The following is a 10191-nucleotide window of genomic DNA, read 5'->3' as shown; positions in this document are numbered from 1 at the left end:
TCTCTCCCCTCGGAATTTTAGGGGATGGGCCCGTTCTCCCCTTATCTCCAATCATATTTCTCCATTTGGCTCATTATGTTAATCCTGTAGAACTATTTATGCATGTCTAGCATTGCTCGCCGTGAGTGTCCGCATTCGAGCAACGCACTTTTTTTTCTTTTTCTATTTTTTCTCTTCTGTTTTCTTTACTTTTGTTCTTATTTGGTAAAATACATGAAATCTTCATGGTATTTTTAAAAACTATTTACCATGTATACATTTTTTTTCAAAATACGCATTAATATTTTCTTTAAATTACATTATCATTTTTTTAAACATGTGTTTACATTTTAGAAAATACAAGAACATTTTGTAAATACACACCAATCAACTGTTTAATACATAATAATATTATGTATTCTGTATACATAATAAAATTATATATTCTGTGATGAACATTTTTTCAAATACATGATAAAATTTTTAATATAAAAATGATTTTTTTATATAAACTATCAGCATTTTTTAACCCGTTAAACATTTTTTACTAGATGATACATGACGATTCTTTTTGAATATATTCGATGAAGCTTCTTAAAACAAGGCGAAGAGTTATTAATACATGGAGAACATTTTTTAATACTCAATGATCATTTTTAATACATGGTGATTTTTTAAATACATGATGGACATATTTTATTACAAGATGAAGTTTTTAATAATGATGATGGGTATTTTGAAAATAAATAGTGTACATTTTTAATATATGACGGGCATTTTTAATACAGGACGGACATTTTTCAAAATTCTATGAACATTTTTTTAGTTAGACAATAAACATTTTTTGCATGCAGTGACCATTTTTAATTAAGGATAGACATTCTTAAAGTGCCTGGTGATTTTTTTTCCAAAATACACGACGAACCCTTGTTGATACCGGTGTTATTATTTTCTTTTGAGAACCAGAGAGCAACTAACTAAGGGTTATCCCTTGAAGGGCTCCTTCGGCGAGTCGACGGCCGCTGCTCCGGCAGAGAGAAAAAGATCAGAGCAAAACCACCTAAAATTTAGACCAAAACCACCTTGGGGGACATTTGCCCGGTTTTGCACATTTGAGGGGCCTAAAAAACCTGTTTTGGAGTTGGGGGGTATTTGATACGAAAGGTCACATTTGAGGGGCCTAAAATGGCCGCTTTGGCCCATGCGGCCAGGCCTTTCTAATCACAGGGCCCCCGGCGACTGCTAACAACCGAAGCAGGGGACCTTGCTGCAGCTTGACAAGGACCTGTGAAAATGTTGATATCTCGAATCCCTGTTTTTTACTAAAATGGGGTAGAATACTATATGCAACTGTGAACTTATCTTTTTATTTTCACTTGTTCTTGTGCATCGGTGGGAAACCATCCACATTTGTCTCTCCTAACCTCTGTTTTCATGTGGCACGTTGTAAAACAGGACCCTGCGATGGGAAGGAGGATGCAATGCCAGGACAAATTCTTAAGCGAGGAGTAAAGGCGATGCCCACAAAAGACCACATAAGGTTCCGCTCTGCACATACATAATTTTCGGTTTCACTTACGGTTGCCAAAATAGCATAGAGCAGTGCCATATTATCAAAGACTAGTCGAGTGCCGTGCGATGCTATGGAGTAACAAAAAACACTGGTCAAACCATTAATCTATTTTAGAAACGTGTGTTAAAGATAACATCTTCCCATTCATATAACTACATAGTATATTGGCTATCTCCTCTTCTGCTCTCATCGGCAGACGTCATGTCTACTTAACCATAACATCATATTTAACATCACTATCTTCTGAACTCAAAGCCGCTGGAGAACACTACCTTCAAGCATAACCTCACACTGAACATCACTATTCACTACTATAGTTTGACAATATGCCTGCTATTATCTCCTTCTTCATCCCCACCTTCTCTAGAGATACAATAATTACTGGTCAGGAAAGAGGTCACGATGCTCTGATCCGATTTATACAAAAGTAAAACAAGTTGTAAAACCAAAGTCAGACATCTTGCCAACAACACTCTGTATACAATCAACACATTGATTTATTTATGTTAGATGAATTACATACATTCGTTGTAACAGTAGTGCTTATTTTTTAACTGAACTAATAATTGTTAGGTCTTCAAAAAATTCTCTAAAAATGTTGCACCATAGCTTATCAGACATTTGTTGATTTGAGCCTCAACTGGCTGGGTAGGAGCTTTTCAATTTCAATCTGCAAGATACACAAATAAAGTTGATGCCCAAATAGATATAAAACAAAGGGGCAGAGCTAAGATTCCATATATTGAATTGCTGCATTACCTGAGAAAGCTGAGCAGAGCCATCAGATTCTTTAGATGCAGTAGTTTGAAGCAACAAAATGTTCTCCAAATTATGAATTTTGGAACATGAAAACAAGAAACATATACAAATAAAACCACCTCATGTATTTCCAAACGGAGGGAAGACCTGTTTAAGGCCTTATCCAGACAACATCATTTATCTGCTTTGTAATATCATAAATTGTCAGTTTTCAATGCAGCAAGCCAGCACCCTCCTCGCCTAGCAAAGCCTGAGCATTATTAAGTCAGATTACTAAATACAGTTTGTATTATGGTTCAACCAGGCGAATACAACATAAAATTAGGGATCCCCAACCATATTTCGATGTGACTGAAGAGCACTTTCCAAGGCCACATGAGATGTCTTCCAGCCCATCTACCGAATGAAATAGTAATACTGGGTAAGTCATGAAGATTCAGGGGAGACAAACAATGTAGAATGCAACCGTAAATTTTATTTCTTCCAATGGTCAGAGATTATTTTGAAAAATAAATTCGAACAAACATATGAGTTTTCTTGCAAAATATCATGAACACTGAAACAACTAGCCAAGTTTCTTTTTTAAAAGTTCCCCGCACAACTTTACTCCTGTAGACAAGAAGCAATTTTAGATACTAACCCTATTTTAGACAGATTGAATTATGTATGAACGCCGAACTGTACCTTCATGTCAACCATCACATCAGATCAGGTCATTGGTGACGCTCTAGTTGTAGACGGCTAGGAGTCCTCGGGTTGCAACGCGTACTTAAAGGGAGGACGGCACGTTGGTGGGGAAGGCGAAGGGGAAGAAGTAGATGGTAGCGCTGCCGCCAAAGGACAGCAGCGCATAGCCGACTTACAAGCGGAGGTTGGCGTCGGAGGAGACGGGGGACAGGGCTGAGGATATAGCGAGGAGGGGAAGATTTGGTGGTGGGCGGTGGGAGGTTGGGCTGCTGCGGCAGATGAGGAGGCAGGAGAAGGCGTCGGGGACGGACGGAGCCGGCGGCGTAGCGGTTGCGGAGGTCTTGTCAGAGGTGACGGGGTAGGGGCGAGGAGACACCGGGGAGGAGGGACTGAGGAAGAGGTAGAGGTGCTGGGAAGGTGGGGCTGCTGTGGCAGAGTGGGGGCAGGAGAGGCGTTGGGGGTGGATGGTGCCGGCAGCGGAGCTGCAGCGGCCACCGCCCAGATCTGTTCCATGGCTGGTTTGACGAGGTGGAGTGGATGGGGCTGAACGGAGAGACAAGGTTTCTTTTGCAAATATGAAGTGGAGTGCCGAGCGCTTTTTTGCAAAGTTGCCACAGCTTGTCTCGTGTCTATTAAATGCAGATCTAGCGATCAGAAGTGATGGATGGCCGACACACCATCATCACCAACTGTGTTTTTATACGAGTAGAGAATAGTTGCCATATGAACACAGACTAGTTGCCATATCTAACTCAGAGTAGTTTCCATATCACAGTGCAGTTACCGTATCACCACAGTGTAGTTTGCCATTTTTATTGCAGTAGTTTTTTTTTGAGCGGTCAACGGGGGGCGATCGCCCACCTGAACTCATTTTTGTATTAATAGGAGACAGCGGGTCGGTGATTACAAGGCTCCGCGGAGCAGAGAGAGAAAGAAAGAGAGAGAGAGAAGGAGAGAGAGAGAAGGGGGGAATCAGCTACAGATAGATTCACACCACAGCAACAACGGGGCACAGTCAACGCGGGAGGGGGCCCGAACCACCCACGATCGGAGGTGCTCCCGGACCGAGTGTCGCAAGTCAGGATCGGAGCTCCGAATGTTATCGAACACCATCCGGTTCCGGGTCTTCCAAACAACCCGAAGGACACAACACATTGCCGTGCTTAGCAGTGGACGAGCCCAGGAGGGGTGGCAGGCAGTGAAGGCAAGCCAAACAAAATCAACACAACAATCGACGGGCATACTGTGGCGGCCGAGAATGCGTTCCCACATCGGATGCAGGAGGGGATACTCGAAGAATAGGTGCATGATCATCTCAGCCCGACCGGGGCAAAAGGGGCAGTCATCATGTTCGAGGAAGCCGATCCGACGCAGGAAGCCCCGCGCACGAGTGTTACCGTGTCGCAGAACCCAGACAAACACCTTGACCTTGATGGGCATGAAGCCATCCCAGTTGAGGTCATGCAGGGGGAGCTCACATCCGGAAAGCTTGATCATACGGTACACCGCACTTGCCTTGAACTGATGACAGTCACCCCAAGCTAGGATTCGCTCGTCACCCACCTCAGAGAACTGGACACGATCGAGGGCCGATCGAAGTAGGCGAAGTTCCAATCCTGCAGTTCTGGACAAACGATCGTGCACAGGGACTGCATCAGCACCAAACCGACCAAAGTCCCCCAGGGTTGCTTCGGGGCGGAGGTAGTGTGAATAAGCTGCGGGGAGAGCAGCCGCCAAACGACCTAGCGAGGTCCAGTTGTCATGCCAGAGGGAGGTGTGCTCGCCGTTGCCAACCCTCATTGATGTAAGCGAACAATATAGCGGGACAAGGGAGGCAAAGGCTCTCCAGGTGGGGGTCGGGGGCGCCGGATGATCACCCATGTACCAACGGCGGACCCAGACAGTCCATGGGTTAAGCACACCCACTAGTAGAAAAAGAACCTAATGTGAGACACATTAGTGCCGGTTCGATTTTGGCCCGGTACTAATGGTACCATTAGTGCCGGTTCGAACGGCTATGCATTAATGCCGGTTCGCTTTGAACCTTTAGTACCGGTTCGTGCCACGAACCGGTACTAAAGGGGTGGTGGCAAGCTGGCGTCAGGCCGGGGCCCCGCGATCACCTTTAGTACCGGTTCGTGGCACAAACCGGTACTAAAGGGCTAACCTTTAGTACCGGTTCGTGCCACGAACCGGTATTAAAGGGGTTTGACCTATAGTACCGGTTCGTGGCACAAACCGGTACTAAAGGGCAATTTTTAATCTCTACCCCCCGTATATCGCCATTTCAGTTTTGAAAAATATAAAAGAAAATGATAAAAAATTCAAAAAATAAAATTCTTCGAGATGTAGTTATATTACTACATCTACTAGTTAGGAAAATTAAAAAACTTAAATTTGGACATGTTTTGTAAAAAGTGTAGGGAAAATGTAAAACAACTATAACTTTTGCATACGATGTCGGAAAAAAACGTATAATATATCAAAAAATTCAGCACGAAAATCCGCATCCGATTTTGACAGCCTATGGCCTGTTTGCAATTTTTTAGAATCCTCAAGTTCCAAAAGGAGAAAAAGATATGCTCAAATTTATGTTTTTTTAATTTTGGTTAAATCTGGTCAAACTATGGTCAAACTACTTATTCAAGAAGTATTAATTTTACTACATACTTATTCAAGAATATTAGTATTACTAAATAATTATTTCAATTTTTTTGAATTTTGGTCAAATCTGGTAAAACTATGGTCAAACTGTGGTCAAACTATGGTCAAACTTATTTCAGAAATATTAGTGTTACTAAATAATTACTTTTTTATTAGAATAATAGTTTCAAACTCAAACGATGAAATGTGTGACCTAATGCTCAAGTAAACTGCTGAGGGTTAATAGGATTTACAACTTACATTTGTCAGGAAAACAACAAGTGCAGACTTGAAAAGTAGGGAGAATAAAACTCTGAAGTTAAGCGTGCTCAGGCCGGGGGAGTGAGAGGATGGGTGACCGGTCGGGAAGTTAGACGATTTGGAATGAATGATCCACACTTGAGTAGTTAAGAGGGGCGATTAGAGACTAAATCATCAAATAATTCAGAAAATTGAAAATCGAAAAAAAATCAATTTTTTTTCAAAAATTTCAAAAAAAATTTCAAAAAAATACCTTTAGTACCGTTGGTAACACCAACTGGTATTATAGGTCCCCCATACCACGGCGCGAGCTCGCGCCACATGGTGGGCCTTTAGTGGCGGTTCGTGCCGAACCGGTACTAAAGGGGGGGGGCCTTTAGTCTCCACTCTTTAGTGCCGGTTGCAGAACCGGTATTAAAGGCCCTTATGAACCGGTATTAAAACTCCGTTTTCTACTAGTGACCACTGAAGATTTTATGAACAATCTTTAGAAGGAGGCATGTATTCTGGGCGCCAATATCCACCAAGCCAAGCCCCCCTTCTGAGCGGAGCCGACAGGCGTCCTGCCAGGCAACCTGACAATCACCTCCAGAGCACTCACTCGCCCCTTTCCAGAACATGGCCCTACGAGGGCGGTCCATCTTGGGCACAGTGCCTTTAGAGAGGGGGAGCACCGACATGGCATGAGTAGGGATCGCAGAGAGTACCGCAGAGGTGAGTGTCAAACGGCCCCCCTGGTCGAGGAAACGGATGCGCCACCCGGGGATGCGCCGCTCGATCTTGATCGGCAAAAAGTCCAGGGCGCTAGCGGTCAGCTTCGCATCAGAGAGAGGTAGGCCGAGGTATGTCTGTGGGAACACTGACTGCGGGCAGCCAAGCCCCGCAGCCAGGAGAGTGGCACGGGCGGGGTCAACGCCAACCGAAACGAAGGTGCTTTTGTGGAAGTTGATAGACAGCCCCGTAGCGGCAGAGAATGTATCCAGAATAGACTTGAGTCTTACGAGCTGCCCCTGTTCAGCACGGACCAATACTAGAGTGTCGTCTGCATATTGAATAACAGGACACGGCAAATCATTGATGAGCGGATGTAGCAACCTAGATGGGGAGGCATCCCTAACAATCAACTTGTGGAGAAGGTCCGCAACGATCAAGAAGAGGTAGGGCGACATCGAGTCCCCCTGGCACAACCCCGTTTTACACTGAATCCATCTACCGGGCACTCCGTTCAGCAACACTGCAGTCTTACCGGTGCCGAGGATTTTTCTGATCCAAGAGCGCCAACGCTCACCAAAGCCACGTGCCTGCATAATCAGATCCAGCGCTTCCCAACTAACTGAATCAAAGGCCTTCTTGAAATCCGACTTCAAGGCGATCGTCGGTGTCTTGCGGAGACGGCAACTCTGTATCAAATCGGCAGCATACAGGAAGTTATCGGCGATGCATCTTCCTGCAGTAGGTTGCTTTTTTACCAGATTAAGTGTTCATATCCTCATAAAGTAGTTTCCATATCATCCTAGAGTAGTCTGCCGGATTATCAAAGTGCAGTTTGTCGCATTAGTACAGTGTATGTACTTGACATTTTTATTGGAATAGTCTGCATATTCTTATAGAGTAAGTTGCCATATTACCATAGAGCATTATAGTGTAGTTCGCTTCTTATTCTGGTTACTTACCTGTTTGTCATTTGTCATTCCTTTTAGAGGGAATCCAAAGAAGCAGCTAAATTTAACCGAAGTGTTGGCTGAGGCAGCGAAGTGTGCACAAGCTCTCAAGACTGATGAAATGATTACTGACACTAGAGTTAAGGAAGCTTTTGCAGAGCTGATCAATAAAGTGTACCCACGTCTACCTGAGAGCCTACAGGATCAACTGATTGCTGATTTCAAACTCAACATCCTCCGTCGGGCGCAAGAGAAAAATACTCCCCCGGTTGAGTTGATGGATGGTGAACAGAAGAAGAACTTCCTCGGGAAGAAAGGAGCTCGTACCAATACCTTGTGGATTATAGAAAAGCTAGTCCTGTTAGTCGGCGTATGCTGCTTCATGTACCTCACGAGGTTCTATGTCACTGGTTACGAAATAGAGAGGTAAAACCGAATTGCATTTTATTACATTGTTGATTATATTATTATAATGTTTGACTTTCATGAATAAATTCAGTAGGAAACTTTGGAACACTGCCTAGATTCTGAAGTTTTTCTTGGTATCATTGTGAATCCAGGAAGATGGGTTCAGAAGCATGAAGAGACTAATGGGACTGACTGGCTTCGAAAACAGCATAGTTGCAATGGTTTACTTGACCGTGGATGTGCAAAGGAAGGCCCAAAGTTACTGTACTTTGACATTTGGGATCTCGTTAGTGGTATGTGGATGCAGGTACAAGATCTGAGCTGTTTCACAGTTTGGCGGTGCTAATGAACTAGAGGATGTTTCGACAGTGATCTTTACTGTTTCTTTAGATCGTCTGAATATGTTTAAACAAAGGTTGTTTCATTTCTGAGTAGGAGTATCTTAGTTTGACGTTCTCTTGTTTCTACGCTGCAACCGAGATGTGGATTTGCATTCCCCTGTTGCCATCCATGACCGAAATCCCTTGGTTTCCAAAGTTTTCATTTCATCGCAAATAAATGCCGCTTGCTCACCACTGTTTCTTTGGCGTACATTGCAATGTTCCAATCAGGTGCTTTCGGTTGGATTATCTACTCTGGGCTCCATTTGAATTTGTAATAACCAATGATTAGGCTGGTAGTCGAGACGGGAAATGCAGAACTAATGTTTTCTAAGATGCTTTGGGAGAGAGCTTGTTGAGCTCTGTTTACTAATTTCCACCCAGGGTGGAGATGCTAAGCGCTTTGCTTCTATGTTCGATATTTCTCGGATTGTAGTTTCTCTCAATGAATTGAGCTGGTGAACATGCGTTCTAGATGAGTCTTAGTACAAATTGATTGGCGCCCATATGTAGTAGTGCGGTGAGGAAGAGCAAGTAAAACTTGGTATAAGCCTGGACACAACACAATCGTACAGTATAATTCGGAACTAATCTATGGTTTTCGAATAGTCAGTGCACGGATAGAGTTGCATGTGTTGGATAATGCAAGGGTTACAGATGCCACCCGACCCAGGGGTCCAATTGCTCCATGAAGTAGGCAGTCACCTGGCCGACTTGGAGGGCAGCGCCCATATTCTTGACAACACGACTCGCGGAACGGCGAGACCTCAACAAGGTGGATGCCGGTGAGTTCAGCTCAGCTCTCTATATGAGATGAACCATACTGCAGCACACCGTCAAGCTATATTTTATGGACGCTTGATCGCAAGTGCTGCTATTGACCATAAGCAGCACAAAATACTCGCATTGGTGGAACCCATCTCTCACACAAACAACTTCCTAGTCAAGCTCTCCATGTAACATCTCAGTTGTCCTCTAGTATCACAACTTGTACATAAGCGTTACAACTATATTCATATGGAAATTGTAATGACCACATATCTTCGTAACCTCTGGATTGATGGATAGGTTGCTAGGCATGATCTTAAATTATATACGCGTGCCTATATAGGTTATTCATGATTTCTTTCTGCAAGTTAGTTGATGAACATCAGAACATTGCATGCATGCACTCATTCAAGTTATGCATTCTTTATGCAAACTAGTTGGCGGCCAACATCAAAACATGCATGAACATTGTTGCATTCATACAAGATGACCTACATGCATCAATGGCCAATATGTTTGTAAATTACATGCATGCCTGAACTCAGTTTATTCCTTTTTCCGCGGAAGGCCGAAAGTATATATTAAGTAACACAAATCCTTACAAAAACACCCTTACAAAAAATAAAAAATACACCCAAAATTTTGGTGGTATGCATCCATCGGCGGAGCGCCGAGAGCAAAGCTCGTTGCCACCTCTGTTCTTCGTCTCAGTGGAGTAAACTTTCTTAAACGCAAAAGCTAGTAGAAGTTGCGATTGATAAGTGATCGACGTAGACCAGAAGACGCCGACGCATGTGATCTGCATAGTAAATCTCCGTCTCAAAGAAGAAAATATTAGGAGGGCCTATATAATGCCCCAGTTCCGACTAGACGGAGTTGGGGAACACAAACCTCACATGCTCTCCGTCTCCGAAGAGGCCGAGACTGTCCAACCTTCGTCGGTTGGAACATGAGTCGGAGGACCAAGACGTACGACCATGTTGTTCGCTTCCTTGGACTGTGCTATCGTGATAATTAAACCCAATGCTCCAAGAGAGGAAAACCATGGCTCCCACGGCGGCGGCGCTCGGCT

The 10191-nt window shown here is 43.8% G+C and overlaps 1 long non-coding RNA gene across 2 annotated transcripts; it reads right to left on the bottom strand.

The window, feature by feature from the left end:
- Positions 1-2027: 2027 nt before the first annotated feature.
- Positions 2028-3526, bottom strand: LOC119368840. Of its 2 annotated transcripts, XR_005176754.1 has the most exons (3): positions 2996-3526; positions 2312-2707; positions 2028-2222 (listed from the first exon to the last, which is right to left on the bottom strand). It is a non-coding gene; the product is annotated as an uncharacterized LOC119368840 (long non-coding RNA). The 2 variants fall into 2 exon arrangements; XR_005176753.1 differs by having other exon boundaries at positions 2312-3526.
- Positions 3527-10191: the final 6665 nt, after the last annotated feature.

This window comes from Triticum dicoccoides, chromosome 2B (genome assembly GCF_002162155.2).
Source record: "Triticum dicoccoides isolate Atlit2015 ecotype Zavitan chromosome 2B, WEW_v2.0, whole genome shotgun sequence".
Classification (NCBI taxonomy): Eukaryota; Viridiplantae; Streptophyta; class Magnoliopsida; order Poales; family Poaceae; genus Triticum; species Triticum dicoccoides.
Note: the sequence above shows the minus strand (reverse complement) of the source record. Positions and strands in the feature narration are given on the sequence as shown.